At 44.5% G+C, this 15,193-nt stretch overlaps 1 protein-coding gene across 2 annotated transcripts in view; it reads right to left on the bottom strand.

The window, feature by feature from the left end:
* LOC125333412 (ligand of Numb protein X 2-like) overlaps positions 1-11,728 on the bottom strand; it is a 29,527-nt gene extending 17,799 nt beyond the window's left edge. The window contains exons 1-2 of one of the 2 annotated variants that reach the window (XM_048319291.1): positions 11,524-11,728; positions 6,993-7,145 (exon numbers count right to left, since the gene is read on the bottom strand). The gene's annotated coding sequence lies outside the window, so the exon portion shown is untranslated. The remainder of the gene's footprint in view (positions 1-6,992; positions 7,146-11,523) is intronic. The other variant, XM_048319290.1, reaches the window with a different exon arrangement.
* Between the last annotated feature and the right edge of the window lie 3,465 nt (positions 11,729-15,193).

The following is a 15,193-nucleotide window of genomic DNA, read 5'->3' as shown; positions in this document are numbered from 1 at the left end:
ATTACAGGCACAGGGATGATTGCAGAGAGGATTTTTTTTAACCTGGCAGTTATTTTAATGAAGTAGGAAATGTGGTATTAAAGGAAGCAAACTGTATTACACAGTGGGGGGTTTTGTGGTGGTGAGATGTTTTGAGGAGTTTTGGATTGGTGGAGGTTTTTTTAACTTTATGTAAAGAATCCCAGACTCTTTGAAAACAAAAAAATTGCGAAACTGTGATGAAATGGAAAATTTCTGAAAGATGATGTGGAAAATACCGGAAAACAATGGCTTTATCTGGAACAGGTAAAAGCCCAAGCAAGAGGGAACACTGGTCTGCACCAGCGCCTGGAGGACATGGCTGGCACACAGCACAACTCGGGAGGAGGGGAGACAAGAACAATAAGACAGCAGGAACGGCAAGAAAAAATTAGTCATGGGTTTCTAATAAAAATCATACATCACTCCAATTAATTGTCAAGGTAAGTCAGCTATTTAATTAAAGGGAGAACGTATCACCAACAGAATCAGCCATTTCACAGGCGAATTTTTACCCAGCCATAGGAACTTGTTCACTTCAAAAGATTAAAACCTCACTGTCACGGTTCCAGGTGGGTACAACAAGAGCTGTTTGCTTCTCCCTCCCCTGCTGAAGTGCCAGAAAACATCTTCCCCTTGAGGCTGGGTGAACATCCCTAACTCTTCTGTTTGCATTCCCTCCTTAACTCCTGTGTGGCTGACTCAGTGCTCCCCAAACCAAAACACAGCTCACAGACAGCACACAAGGAAATGAAAGCACATGTGTCCATGTCCTCCTCTCTTAGAAATCCCCCTGTCGTTTGGTGCTTGCCTCCACCTGAAACAGGCAGCCCTACTGTTTGCCTTATTTGCCTTTTTGCCAGGCTTCAGCTGATCTGGAATGATCTTACAGGTGAAAAAGGAACATTTCAACATCAGACCATCACTTAACATCTCCTACCAATTCTAATCAATCAGCTCAGCACCAGCAGTTAATGAAACACGAACCTTCCAAGGCAAACACCACCAATCAGACATACTTGTGCTTCGGGTTGGACTATTTGCATAAAACTTTGGCAGGTGATGAAACAAATCCACTTTCTCAGCAAAAACAAACCTCACAGTAGTTTTGCTGATAAACTACTTTTTTGGGGTTTTTTTTCAGATTATTTCCCAAATTCATTCTCTGCTCTGTGTTTAAAGGTTACACAAGATGAATCCCATTGATGAGTAATATCTGAGTAATAACTTGTGGAAGATAAAAGTGTCACCACAATTTTGCTGCTCTAAGCTGATCTGCTGTCTCACTTCTAGCTCCTTGAAAACAAGGGGTGAAGATTTCATTTTAAATGTCCAGGTGAATTCTACTTTTACACCACTGTCCCTTCAATAACGAGGACACTCCTGCAGACACAGGGGAACCTAAGGCTGACATCTCTGTGATGAAACCCAGCCCAGAGCCTTCGGCAAGGCAGGGCTGAGTGAGCAGCATGGGGAGGGCAGCAGGCTCAAACAAGCCTCCCTTGATCAGGGACTCGGGCACAAAGCAGAGCTTCTGCAAGGGGAGAATTGCTAAAATCTCATCCAGCACAGATAGTGCTGCAGCCCAACAAGGCACAGCTGAAGTGTCTAGAAAAAATCACTGTTTCATCATAACAGGTCTGGCTCCCCTCAGCTTCAATGAGCCACTTTCAAGAGTCAGAGAGTCCACAGGATTCCAGCTTTGCAGGGGAGGTTTGATACAAACTCAGTCCTTGGCAATCCAATCTCAGGTCCCCATTCTAACCTCCACAGGCCAGACCAACCCAATCAACCCCTCCAGCCCTGTGTTGCTTTTTTTGTTACACCATTCCCCACTCTCCAGCTTCCTTCCAGCAATGGGTGGCACCTTCCCTGCTCCTGCCTTTCTCTGTAGCACTGGGATCTCTCCAAGGGTTTTAGCTTCCACATAAAGAGGGAATCACAGTACCAGGATCCAGCTTGGTCCCAAGTTACTACACATTGACTGCATGAAATTGTTAAAGCCTGACATGTACATGTGCTGCTCTAATGGACTCTGCCGTTCTAAAAGTGCAACACAAGGAATGCCCCTGGAGTCAGAATTATTTAGAGAGTAACACACCCCACTGCTATACATAACAAAGAATTGAAGGAAATAAACCAGCAGAAATCTCTTTATATTTCCCATAAGGATTTCTTTGGGGTCACCTTTATCTTTACTCTATTAAAAAAAACAAAACAAAACAAACCAGAAAATCACTGTTGGCTTTTTTTTTTTTTTAAGTAGGATTCCTTGTACTGTAACACTGACTCAAAGATGAGACTTTATTTTTTAAGATGACTTATCAGGTAGTTTAATCTGTATTCCTGCCAAAGCAAGACTATTCCTGACAATATTAGCACATTGCCTATTCTTGTTTTAGCTCTGCCAGGGCACAGAGCCTCAGATCTACCCCCCCTGCACATCTACAACACTGTTAATAGCTCTGGGAGGGGTCTGCCAAGAACCACACCAGCAGTGAACCCCTCGGCACCATTCCTGGTGGGCAAACTGCTCATTCTCTGCTCAGCAGCCCAGACTTGGAAACAGAACTGATGACTCACTTCTACAGCTTTCAAGAAAAAAAGCTCTTTTAAAAGAGAGTGATTATCTAAGAAATCTTTCCAACCCCGTGCCTCCACTTGTGCTGTGACTGAGCAGGAGCTGTGCCTGTGGTACCTGGGTACCCCAAGAGCAGCATTCCAGCTTCCCAGCTTATCACCAGCATTCCCAAACACCGCTCTGGCTCTGGCTTTTAAGGCATTTCCCTGTGCCACTTACTGTGCAGTATAAATTAAGGCTCCATTCAATCCAGGCCTGTCTGCTCTCACAGTTCCAGCATTTGATCCAAGTGCATTTTGGTCATGAATGTATCTACCAAAATTACATTTCTTTGAGGTGTAATGTTGCTGCTATTCCCATTTAAAGACTGAGAAATTACATCACCAGAGGGTAAAACAGACCCACAGCGGCACCAACTCCTGGGAAGTTAACACTTTGTTATGTCTCTGAAGAGGATCTCAAGGAACCTACCTAAGACCACATAAGAAGCTCCTGGGGGAAAAAAAAACCAACCCAAACAAAAAAAGAATAAAACCAAGCCTGTTTCTATTAACTAACTGATTTATAAAACCACAAATATGGTGAGTAAGCAGAGCACATTCCATATTGCAGAACACAAAACCATGCAGCCAGTCTGCAGCAAAGACATAAAACAGAAGTGTAAAATTCTTCCTAACAGATATGAGATGCTAGAGGAGTGTTTCAAACTGCTTAAGTTAAAAAATAATTAAAAAAAAAAAATTGGTTCTCAATATTAAAAAACCAGTTGTACCATGGGAAATATTTTAAAACTGGCATGGTTTATGCTTTTGGGCAGCTGTAGGTTAGCACTGACATGTTGCTATAGAAATACTGGGCTGAAACCCCAATACAAAAGCTTGTTTGGGGACTGCAGGGCTCATGCCCCACATCTCCTGCTATGTAACACTGCACTGCAGTAATTGTGTCAGTTATTGTATTTATAACAACATTTCCCTGGGAGACTGGAAATGCAACATTCCAACTAAAGGCTAAACAATTAATTAATTTTTGGGGGTGGACAAAACAAGTCATCAGCACAATCTGGATGAAGATGGCTGAGGGCACACACCAGCAGGGCACCCGCCAAACCTAAAAGCAAGTTCCAGATGGATTCTGACGGAGCAAATCCAATCCTCTAGAAATAAACCATGAGAAAAAGGGGCAGAGCTTTTCCTAAACTTTCTTCCAACAGTTTTCACTCAGTTAAGAAGTTTTGTGTTTCACAGAATCGCGGGTTTTTTTCCATTCCAGAGAGAGAGAAAAGTGCACTGGAAAAGTGCTCTGTAACAGGGAGGGGGAGTTGCTGAATTTCATCCCTGGCTGTGAAAAAGGATTCATGAAATGAGACAGGTTTTATAGGACAGGAACCACAGTCCTGACTGAACACTTCCAGTGTGTTGCCCCAGTGTTTCACAACCATCACTGAACTGTCCTTAGTTTTTTGTCCTTAGCAGTTGCAAGAGAAGTGTTAGAAAAGCAGAGGATTTTTATAATCAATATTGAAGTAGGTCAATTTTACAAAAATACACAACACCAAACCCAAGAATGGTTTCAGGTGTTGATACAATTTCCTATTATCTTTGTTAATTTTCTGATATGACTGAAGATCAGGCCACTGAATGTAAAATATTCTGTAGATGGTGAATTTATACAGTTAAATAAGAAGCAACCCTTTCACTAATTGAGCTTGCCTTGAAGTCACAGGGTTTCTAATGAGCCACCTCCAAGAGTAACTGCTCAGCACTTGTGTGAACATTTCACTCAGAAACTCTAAATCAAAGCTGCTTTAATGTAATCAAGAAAAATGGAAATCTAAATTTCCATTGTCCCCATCATTTTTTATACCCATCCTTTAACCATAAATGTGAAAATAAGTGGTATTTAACTCCTTGGTGTTTCTGTGCTTGTTAAACAATCTGGTATTTTATCTGCCTCAGCTTCTGGGCAAGTATCTGTTTTCTGCACCAGAAAACAGAAAGCCAATTGTATTTTCATTAATTATAATCAGAATCATTATCCTGTTAGACCAGAAAAGAGCTATTATCTGAGGAAACCCTATCCTGAGAGATGAGCTACAAGGCTTGCGTAGAGCAGGACAATCCCAAGGAGTTTTCTGCTGAGCAACTTTTGCAGGATCAGCTCTGCAGCATTGATGGATTTCCATTTTTAACATAACTCACTTCCAGACAGATTTATAAAAGTTTTTTTATAAAAATCTTCCAGACTTTTATAAAAAGCCTGCCTGATTAGTGTATCTGAAAGTTCAATGCAAGTGAAGATTCGTAATACTCAGTTTTAAAAATCTTACTAGCAATCAACAGCTTAAATTGCAAGCACTTTTAATTTGAGGAGAATCAAAAGCTGACATGAAAACTTAAGAAATTGGTACTTATAATTTATTTCTCTCACTACCATATGCTCAGAACATTTGCTTCTCTCTCAGTTAATGATTGCACAGAGCAGTAACTGTCTCACAGGACCCAGAGTGTTAAAGTAGCAGGGCTACACAAATGTAACTTCAGAAATGAATCCCAGTACTTTCTGCAGAGCAGGAGATTCTGGTGTTATCATTCTGGTAATATTACCTGGGTAACAAGAGCCAGTAAATTTCCTCTCTCCTCCTTTCTTAAGGAATTAAGCTTTCCACCTACACTTTTCTTCCAAAGGGGATCCAACAGTGACTAGTTTAACATAGTGCTCAGAAAAAGGGATATGAATTCATGAATGCTTCCACTATATCCACCCTCCTTTCTACATCATATTCCACACAAACATGCAAGTTGCTCCTTTTGTGCTTGCAGGAATTCTTCAGTCACTTAAATCAATGTGCTTCTTTGCAGGATTTGACCCAAATATTCCTATGGAAGTTTTACCACCACATGGGTGGATTGTCTTTATTTTTTTTTTTTTTCTATCGTGTCTATAATCATCTCTCTCCAGGAAATTAAATACTCCCACCTCCACCCTCACCTGCATTTTCAATTTGGCAGCTATCTGCAACTCCATCCCTAAAAATCAGTTTGATGTTTGTGGGAGAAGGTTTCTACAAAGAAAGAAGGAACACAGTGCTATTATTTAAGGATTTAATCAGTAATTAATAACCACAGCTTCTCCTCCAACCCAAACAAAAAGCCCAAAACCAAACAAAGAGGGATTAGGAGATGTGATGTTAAGATTTGGGTTCATCTGAATATCTGGGAGCACGCTCACATTCCAAAGAGCTGGGTTTGCTTCTGGGACAGGAGGTAAAGATCAAGTGTCTAATGGCTATAAATGAGTATTAGATGCTCTTACCTCATCACTGTCTGTGTGTCTACCTACAAATTCCTTGTTTGTAGGGACAGATGAAAGAAAACCTGCACAGCACTGTCCCTTTGTGATCTGTGTTTGTCATACAGGTCAGAGAGAGGCAACACTTTCTCATCCCAGCACTTCTGAAGGATACAGGGGAAGAAGCAGACTGTGCACTATATTTTATATAACTGGATGTTTTAAAAGTCTCTGTTTGAATATCCTCACCAGGGTGGTCACATCAGAGATATTTAAAAGTAATGTGAGAAGGGAGGAGGCGGGAAGAGAGAGACTCTTGCTTTTGGGAGACAAAAGGTATTTCTGTAGCTCTAAGCCTTCCTGTCTTGTGAGAAACTCCTACAGAGCTTTAATCTTTATCACACTCTATCAAAGTGTTCCTTTAAAATTAATTTCAGTTAAAAGAAATTAATCTTGGCTACTCTCAGCCTTAAGCATGAAATAACTAATTTTCTAAGTTCGTTACAACACAAACAAGGAACTCTTGTTTTCTACAAAACTTTACCACAAGCAATCCAGTAGCATGAAAGCAGCTTTGCACCTGGAGATGAAATATTTCCTATCAACAGACACAGTTTTTAACATCAGAAACACCAGATTAGGGCTTTGCTGCAGGATAAAGAAGCACAGAACTCCTCATTACCCGGTCCAAGTCTCAGTAGCACTATTTTTTTTAATGGTGTTCTGTTTAAAGAGTTTGGCACAAGGTGTGACAGTATCCCTTTATATCAACAGGCACTTGGAATCTCAGCTCTACAAAATAAACCCAAGGCAGGATGGCTGAGAGTCATTCCAGAGGGACCAGCACGTTTCCCCTGGCCTGGCTCTTCTTTCCCAACAGCTCCTGTGCCCAGTGACAGCAGGGTGACAGCAGGGTGACAGCACCCTGCTCAGACTTCCTTTCATGGGGTAAGAGGGGTTTTTATGCAAAGTACTTTCTAGCCCGAGCTTGTTCACACTAACTAAAAAAGCTGAATTAAGAGCTAATTAAGTCTGTAATTCCCCTTTACATTCCATCTCACCATCAGATCGTGGTAAAGGGGAAAGAAAGAAAACAAGTTACCTTCATTTAAACAAAACGAAACCGTCTCAAACTGTGGCTCCCCAGGGCAGCTGCAGCTGAGTTTGAAGTGAACTTAAACTCTGCCAGTGCCTCTGGGTAGGCAGAGCTGCTGCAACCAGTAGCTGAAATGCCCTTCACCACAGGTGACAGCTCCTAAGTAAATAATGAAACAGCAGAAGTCAATAAAATAAAAAGTCTCTGGATAAAGATGACATTCCCCAATAGACAGACAGAGCAGTATTATATCTCATTTTTAAAGGACTTGAGACATATTCTGCTGTTTAAGACATCTGTGTTCATGAGCTTACTCAGCTGCACATGGCACTTTTCATCCAATTTCATACCATTTCTCCTAGTGTATCTTATTGACTTTAAACAACCCTCATAGCTGAGGGAAACAAAACTGCAAGAGGCATTTTGTATTTGGGATGTATTTCTTTCTTTTCAAATCTTATTCCGATTTAAGGCTGGGTCCAAGCTGGTACCAGCAGCAGGACTTTCAAACCCATTGTTATCTTGCCGCACAGGGGCACACATTTGCAATATGTGTGAATTGATAACTATATTTTCCCTTGTTCTAAAAATAATTTTAAAATGGGAGTGGTTGCCTCATCAGCTAAAGGAGCTGAAGCAAGAGAGCAAAGTCCTTGAGCTGTTCCCAAATCAGTGCAACAGCCACATTCCTCCTGAGCCAGCCGTGAGTGACCTGCACTACCGCTGTGGGGAGGGAAGGGAAGGGGGAGGAATCTCCTTTCTCCGCTCAGTTTTCAGCCCCTGGAGATTCGGACTAAAGTAGCCCCAGGTGTTGATCTCACAAGGAAATGGGTTTTATCCTAAGCACTAAAAGGCCCACGAGAGCCATTATGTTTATTTTTATGTATCCTCCTTGAAATAAGCACGCGGCAATTTCTGTTCCCGACCAGTTGCGATCATGTACGAGAGGAAATCCTCAGCTCCAAGTTCCCAGGGCAGGGACTGCTGCCGTTATTTATTTGCTGTGTAGAGATCTGCAATAGCATTTATCAGGTGAGAAGAACTTCTCTGTTATCAACCCCCCACCCCCAGATAAGTCTGAGAACTTTACAAATAGGGCCGCTCATGATTTACTGGGCTTTCAGCAACGGCCACACTGATGTCACAGGTGAGAGAGTCCCTTGAACCCGCAAGAGAACAGGGCAAGTTTTATCTCAACTCCTTTTTAACTGTCAGAAAAACAGCTTTTAGAGAGACTCTGCTGCAGCTGTTTACAAAACATGCATTGTTTAAGGTACAGGCAAAGAGTAAGCAAAATTAGACAACACTTTAAAAAAAATACATAATCCCTTCTAGTGCTTCCTTTCCAGAATATTCCAAATAACGAACACTACATCTCCTAACAGAATTTGCACAGAGAACCTCTAAACTCAGGGGATCACTATATAAATATATATATTTTAAAATAATAATAAAAAAAGCCTTTGCCTGTAAGCTGCTGATTGTCTCTCCAAATTCCTCCAGCTTTATTCCATTTCCCTCCTTCCAGCCTTAAGTGCTTTTTCCTGGACCAGCACAGTAATTCCTACTGCTCATTCATCTAAATCCCCTCTAACCCTTTAGATGGCTTGTGAGATACTGACTCGTGGGCAATTTCTTATCTGAAATATCAGAAAAACTGCCAGATATTTTCATATTTTCAAACTTCATTCGTGTCAAGAAATTTCTAAGCCAAGAGCAACGTTTTATATGCTATAAATCAGGGAGCATAAACGGACGAGGGACTGTCAAATACAATTCCTAACAACTGTATGAGCAGCACCACTAAAGTAAACTGAGAAGGAAAAGCCAAACAAGAGGGTTTTGTATTAAACCAGCAAAACATATTCAGGCCTGTGAGTAAGGCAACAGCTGCAACTCCTCTGGGGAGATCCACACGAGCAGAATGAAATGATGCAGCTTCATTTTCAAAGCGAAATCAATAGAGCTGTTGCAGCAGGATGCTTTTATTTTAATGCAGAAAGTAAGATATATATGGCAGTGCAAGGAGAAGAGAAAATACAGTAGGGGTGCTTCATGAGCTACAGATATTTTATTATGCAGTGATATTCATTCTTTTAGGTTTATTGTTATGATACTATTTAAGTCTAATACTCTACAATCTCATAAATGTGTAAATTTTTTTATTTATTATTTTTACTTGGGAAGTACTGCATTACCATAGTTTATAAACCCATTAATTACAATTTCTAGAAGTTACTGGAATTGCAATTCAGGTAGCACTAAGTTCACCCAGAATCAATCTCAACCTGTTTCATCAGGTATCTTCGAACCTCATGGGGTTTTTTGGAGGTCATGTAGCTGCCAGGTCCCTCCTGGAAGCTGTTTCTTCCACCTTTTTCAGCCCTCATTGCCCAGGCCATATGGCTGGGTTTGTTTCTTAACTCTTGCTCATTTCCCTTAGTATTCATTCAGTTAAAAACTTGAAATTTGTCATTCAACAGATGTTCCTTTTTGCTGCACACCACAGGTCCTTCTCTCCCGTTCATCCCACGGGGTTTTATGCCAGTGCATCCCTGTTATTTAAATGAATTCCATCTGCACCCAGCTTGCATGCTAACACTTAGGGTGAGTGAAGGTGTGGATTTCCAGCACAGCTGACTTTTGCAGCTGGGGAGCCCCAGAAGAGGTTTGCCTCCTGTTTATCACTTCCCTGCTCCATCCTCAGCCATATGACCCCTTTGTTTTGCCCTGCACAAGCACTGGTGCTGTTCTGACTCCATAAGCTGGTTCAGGGAGCAAATCCCTTTGGGGGAGGGAATAAATATTCCCACTGCCTTAGGCCCTTTCAGCAGCAGACACACTACATCTGCTTAGGGAAATTGTGAAAGACGACTTGGAGTGTGCAACTTCAGAGAAAGAAGTTTTGTTTTGAAGGAGCCATGTGTGCAATCTGCTCTCCCTTTGCTGGAGAGCTGCCAAAAGAGCTCCAGCATCAAGGACAAACGTCAGCGCCGTCCCTCAAAGGCACAGCACACAACTGGCACTGCTGCAGGAGAGCTCCAGTTCTCCAACCCACCCAAACCTTGGGCTGCTTGAGCCTCCAGGGGCTTAAGGATTACACAGCACAGCTCTGGGCTTCTGTGACAGTGACAGAAACTTCTCTGGACTGCCAATTATCTCCACTGTGCCCCTGCTCCGACACACTCTCTGCACAGCAGAGACCTTCCCTACCACTTATATCTGTACTTGAGCTGGAATAGTTTTTCCTACGGAAACTTTATGTTCTGGTCCTTTCGCCTTGGCTAAAAAACTGGAGCAGAATTTTAAATATGACCCTTTTTCAGGTTGGTAAGCAGCAGGGAAGCACTCATTTTGAGCTCCTTACTTTCCCGAGGTAAAGCAGGTCCCAAAAACCGCTCAAGGAGTTGAAAGTGCCGTTTCAAGCAGGGCTTAAAGCAAACTAAGCCTGCAGTGCCACCGAAAGGGGCAGTCCCACTGTCCCTGCCACCTCCTGCGCTGGCATCAGCTGGCTGCTGCCTAGGCTGCTCCTTCTCCATCAGATCTCTTTCCTCCTGACATTATCCTCGAGATGCCAAGTGCACCCAACCAAGCAGAGCAGGATCACCCCTTCAGCAGCACACAGCCTCACCCTGCTTTCCACCCCTCATAAAAAAACCCTCGTAAATTAAATAGAAATCTGTCCAGATATATGGTTGCTCTTTGGGTTAAACTAAGCCTTATCACCACCTGTACGTCTTACCTTTAAGGTATTTCCAAAAGGTCCACATCCTCACCTTGCTGTGCTTTGCCTGTTTATCTCAACTTCTATTTATAGGCGTTTTTCCCCCTGCATTAATTACCAGCAAACTCGCCGACTCCTCGCAAAGACATTTCTGCCCCACTACCTCCCTGCGACCCCCGCAAGCGGAAAACCGCCGGGTTTGGGGAGCCCTGCCCAGGCATGAGCTGTGAAGAGTTAAACCCTGGGGCCGGCAGCCTTCACCTGCGCTGCCCGTGTCACTGATAAGGGACATCGGCGGTGGCCCCGCGCGGTCACGGCCGAGAGCCCGCCGCTGGCAGAACGGGGATCCCCGGCCGCCCCCGCAGCGGATCCGCGACCCCTCAGCCCCGGCAGGACCCCCGCGACCCTCAGCGGACCCCGCATCCCCTCAGCCCCGGCAAGACCCCCCGAGCCCCTCAAGGGACCCCGCATCCCCTCAGCCCCGGCAGGACCCCCCGAGCCTCTCAAGGGACCCCGCATCCCCTCAGCCCCGGCAGGACCCCCCGAGCCCCTCAAGGGACCCCGCATCCCTTAAGCCCCGGCAGGACCCCCCCGAGCCCCTCAAGGGACCCCGCATCCCTTCAGCCCCGGCGGGACCCCCCGAGCCCCTCAAGGGACCCCCGCGCTCAGCCGGTCGGGACGCCCCGACCTCAGCCCCGTGTTCCCCCCACCGCATCTCTCAGGGGACCTCAGCCCAGTGGGAGCCCCGCGCCTCCTAAGGGACTCCCACGTCCCTCAGTCCCGGCAGGACTCCCCCACACCGTCCCCGCTCACCTGCGGCCGCCGGGGGCAGGAAAGGGCTCGCTCGCCCCCGGGATGGGGAGAGAAGAGGCGCTGGAAGCCCAGCGCCAACCCGGCCTGCGACGGCGGCAAGCGCGGCGCCTCCACCAAGTTTCCGGGCGGGGAAGAAAGTCGAAACCTACGTGAGAGGAGGAGGAGGCAGCGCAGCCGCCCAGGTGTCACTCGCCCGCCCGCCCGGCACGGCTCAGCCCAGCCCTGCCCTCCCCTTTACCGCCGCCTCCGCCTCCTCCGCCGCCACCGCCGCCGCCTCCCCGGGCCGCGCACACCCGGCGGCCTTGGCCCGCCCTCCAGGGGAGCCGCGGGGGCTGCGGCGCGTCCCGGGCCTCGACCGCCCGCTACCCTCATGGCATCCCCGTTGCCCTCAGCGCAATTCCCCCTCGAGGCAATCCCGCTCGCCTCAGAGCATTTCTGCTTCCCTCAGGGCATCCCCGCTGCCCTCGGGTCAATTTCCTTTACGTTCGCGGCAATTCCCACGGCCCTCGGGGCAATCCCGCTGCCCTCAGGGCATCCCTGCTCCCCTCAGAGCATCCTTGCTCCGCTCAGGGACAATTCCCGCTCCCTTCAGGGGAAAGGATGGCACTGGATACAAGGGCGTGCTGATTTCCCTGTTGTTTCTATAAACTCCAAGTAGGTCCAGGTTCCAGTGTTCCTATTGAGGCAACTCTGGGAGCTCTCCTGCTTTCACATCAGCAAAATGACCAACTGCACACGGGGGGTTTAGAAGTTTCCAAGATGTGTTAGCACAGTATCCAAGCTTGGAATTCCTCCCAAAGGAAGAGACCAACCTCCCAAGACCCAACTCATTATAGTTTCTGGGTTATAATTTCTTTCTCTCGTTCATCACGCAGACTCGGAAATGCTCTTTCTGCAGACAAGAGGGCCATGAAGTAATAAAGACAATGACGTTTCTGACAATAAAGAAAAAAAAATAGAACTTTAAACCAGCAGTTTAGAGGAGGATTTATTAGGAAGGAAACCTTTGTCCGTTGAGAGGTAATGTAGTGCAGGTGGAACTAGCACACGCCTGTCTGCACTTGATCGTTTAGGATATCCCAGAGTTGCTGATAAAGACCTAAATGGAGGGAGAAGAAAGTGCTTCCCATGTCCTGAAAACACCTTCTCTGCTTTAATAGGGCTGGGGATCTGTGTTATTCAAAATATTCAATAAATAAGAGGACATCTTTTATTTGGGAACGGGGACTAAATGATCTTTAAGGTCCTTTCCAATCTAAGCCAAATCATTCTATGATTTTATATCAGTTTTTTAGCTCACTTTGTCCATTTTGTGTCAAATTTCCTATGGAGTCTTTCTGGTTCTTTGCTACCTCATTAATTCCTTCTGTTCCCTGTTTTTGTCTGTTGAAGTCTTCCAATGAGGGGCTGTGAGCTGTGCTTGGGAGTGAGTGAGGGATCTTCATGTTGCACAGGTGAGGCTGTAGGAGATGCGCCCTGTACTGAAAAAGCAGCAAGGCCCTTCTATTATTTTATTTAGATTATTGTTGGAAATCGAATGGAATCGAGGCAACAACATCTTTGCCCACACGAGATCCATGTTTCCACAGGACATGAAGTGTAAAGCGTTTTTGTAGGGCCCAGCTGAGAACTGTGATCCAGCTTTGCAAACCCACTGATTTTGGTTAGGATAAATTAAATGTCAGATAGGATTTCCTCTGAAGCACCAAGGCTGAGGAGGCTGGGTAGCATCCATCAGATCATTCTGAACAAAAAATATTTTAGGAATAAAGCTGGAAGTACATTGCCAGCTCGGACACGAGCACCAGAGCCTGGTGCAGAGACATCAGGCTGGATCTGCACCCAACCTCACACCTGAGCCTGAGCTCATTTATCCAGAACTCATTTACACTGAACAGTCTGGCCTATAAACAGGCAAAGCTTAAGCTGAGCTCTGTAGAGCTGGAGCACTCCCAGGGGGAGAGGTTTAAACCTTAGCACAGACCAATTCTCTCTTCTGTTCTCCGGGGTGAGGACAGGAAATGTGTGGGTGAACTTGGGGTATTAGGGAGACAAACCCCAGGGAAATCTCAAATAGATGCAAATCTTCAAAACGAGGAATTCTGTCTAGTTAGCACTCGCTGGAGATTTTTATCAGGTGTTTCTCAGTGGACAGCGTGACCATACATAATTAAGGTCTGGTGAAAGTTTATTGTATAAGCGTGCTGGAATTTTGGTTTGGTTTTGTAATAAAGGAATCCCACTGAGTCATGGCTACTAAATGGACTCATAGAGGACACAGATCTCTTCTGCAGAGCTAACGCAAATGTAAAGAACTGAAATTACTTTGTTTTTTCAGTCCGTGCAAAAGGAGCCACATCTTAAATAAGGCTTGGCTTGATGACATGAAGGCTTTGCTGTATTACTGGTTCCTACCTGCTCCTGTTCCTGCCCTGGCAACAAGGCACACCAACCTTTAGCTCTGCACTGTGAACCACATCAGGACACTGATCCAGCTGAAAAACAAACCAGCTGAAAATCTCTAGAAATGTTTTATGTAAAATATATAAACACATTTAAAATAGATGGATATATTTTTAAAGCCAAATAGAGTTCCCCAATCTAGAGGTGGAATGGAGGGATGTGATTCTTCCCTAGAATTGCTAAGGAAGCAGTCAGAAGAGAAAAGTGGCTAAATATGAAACTGATCCTGGTGAAGAAGGATCCCAAACCGCAGCTGAATATTCAGTTTGCAGAGTGTAAATTAATTGCTCCATTGGATTGTTGTGCTGGCAGTTAATGTGTTGTGTAAACCTGAAGAGAAGGCTCAGATGTAAATGTTTTGCATGGAAAACATCTCAATACTTGGGAGAGAAATAGTTTCTGGGGTAACACTCAAGTGGTGACTTTGGTTAAGTGAATGTTGCTGAGAATCTCAGTCCACTGTGCCTTCTCTGGCACCTCTCACAAACCCCACGCCCTGCTGTCCTCACTATTGATTTTGAAACACCAAAGTTCTGCACAACTCAAGGAGTTTTTATTTACTAGCAGTTCTGCTGAATTACTTGTGCAGCTTTTTGAGAGCTGCAAAGACTCTCTGTCACACAATCCAGCAATCTCAGGTCGCGTTTTATCTGCTCTCAGTGCTGATAATTTCCTGTGTGTGATTTGTACAGTAACCACCGTGTGGGAAAGATTATGGGCCACACATTTCTGCAGTGCATGTGTCAGGATTAAAATGCAGCTTCCTGGCAAACAGAATTAAAAATATCAACTGAATAAACTTGCATGTTTACAGATTATTAATTCTTTTATTTCACGGGAAGATTCGGACAGCTTTTATTTTTTTAATCTGAAAATAGATATTAAATAAGCAAAATAATAGGAAAAATAACAGCAGGAAAATTGGATGAGAAAGCAAAAATCACATCACACAAAGATCTATAGATTAGTTTAATCCCATTAAAGTTGCATAAAACTTGGTAACTGTGTGTGTGGCTATTGTCCTCTTGTGGGATGGTGCAAGGAATATATGGCTGCACAGTATTAATTTGGGACTCAACTTTGATGTTTCATCACAAACAAACCGAAATTCCCAACCCACACACAAGAATGTAAACACAATTAAAAAACAAATCCCACAAACAAGGAGAGAGAGTCATCCCAGGAATTTATGATTAAATGGCCTGGA

This window comes from Corvus hawaiiensis, chromosome 14, assembly GCF_020740725.1.
Source record: "Corvus hawaiiensis isolate bCorHaw1 chromosome 14, bCorHaw1.pri.cur, whole genome shotgun sequence".
Lineage (NCBI taxonomy): Eukaryota > Metazoa > Chordata > Aves > Passeriformes > Corvidae > Corvus > Corvus hawaiiensis.
This window is presented reverse-complemented; position numbering and strand designations above follow the sequence as displayed.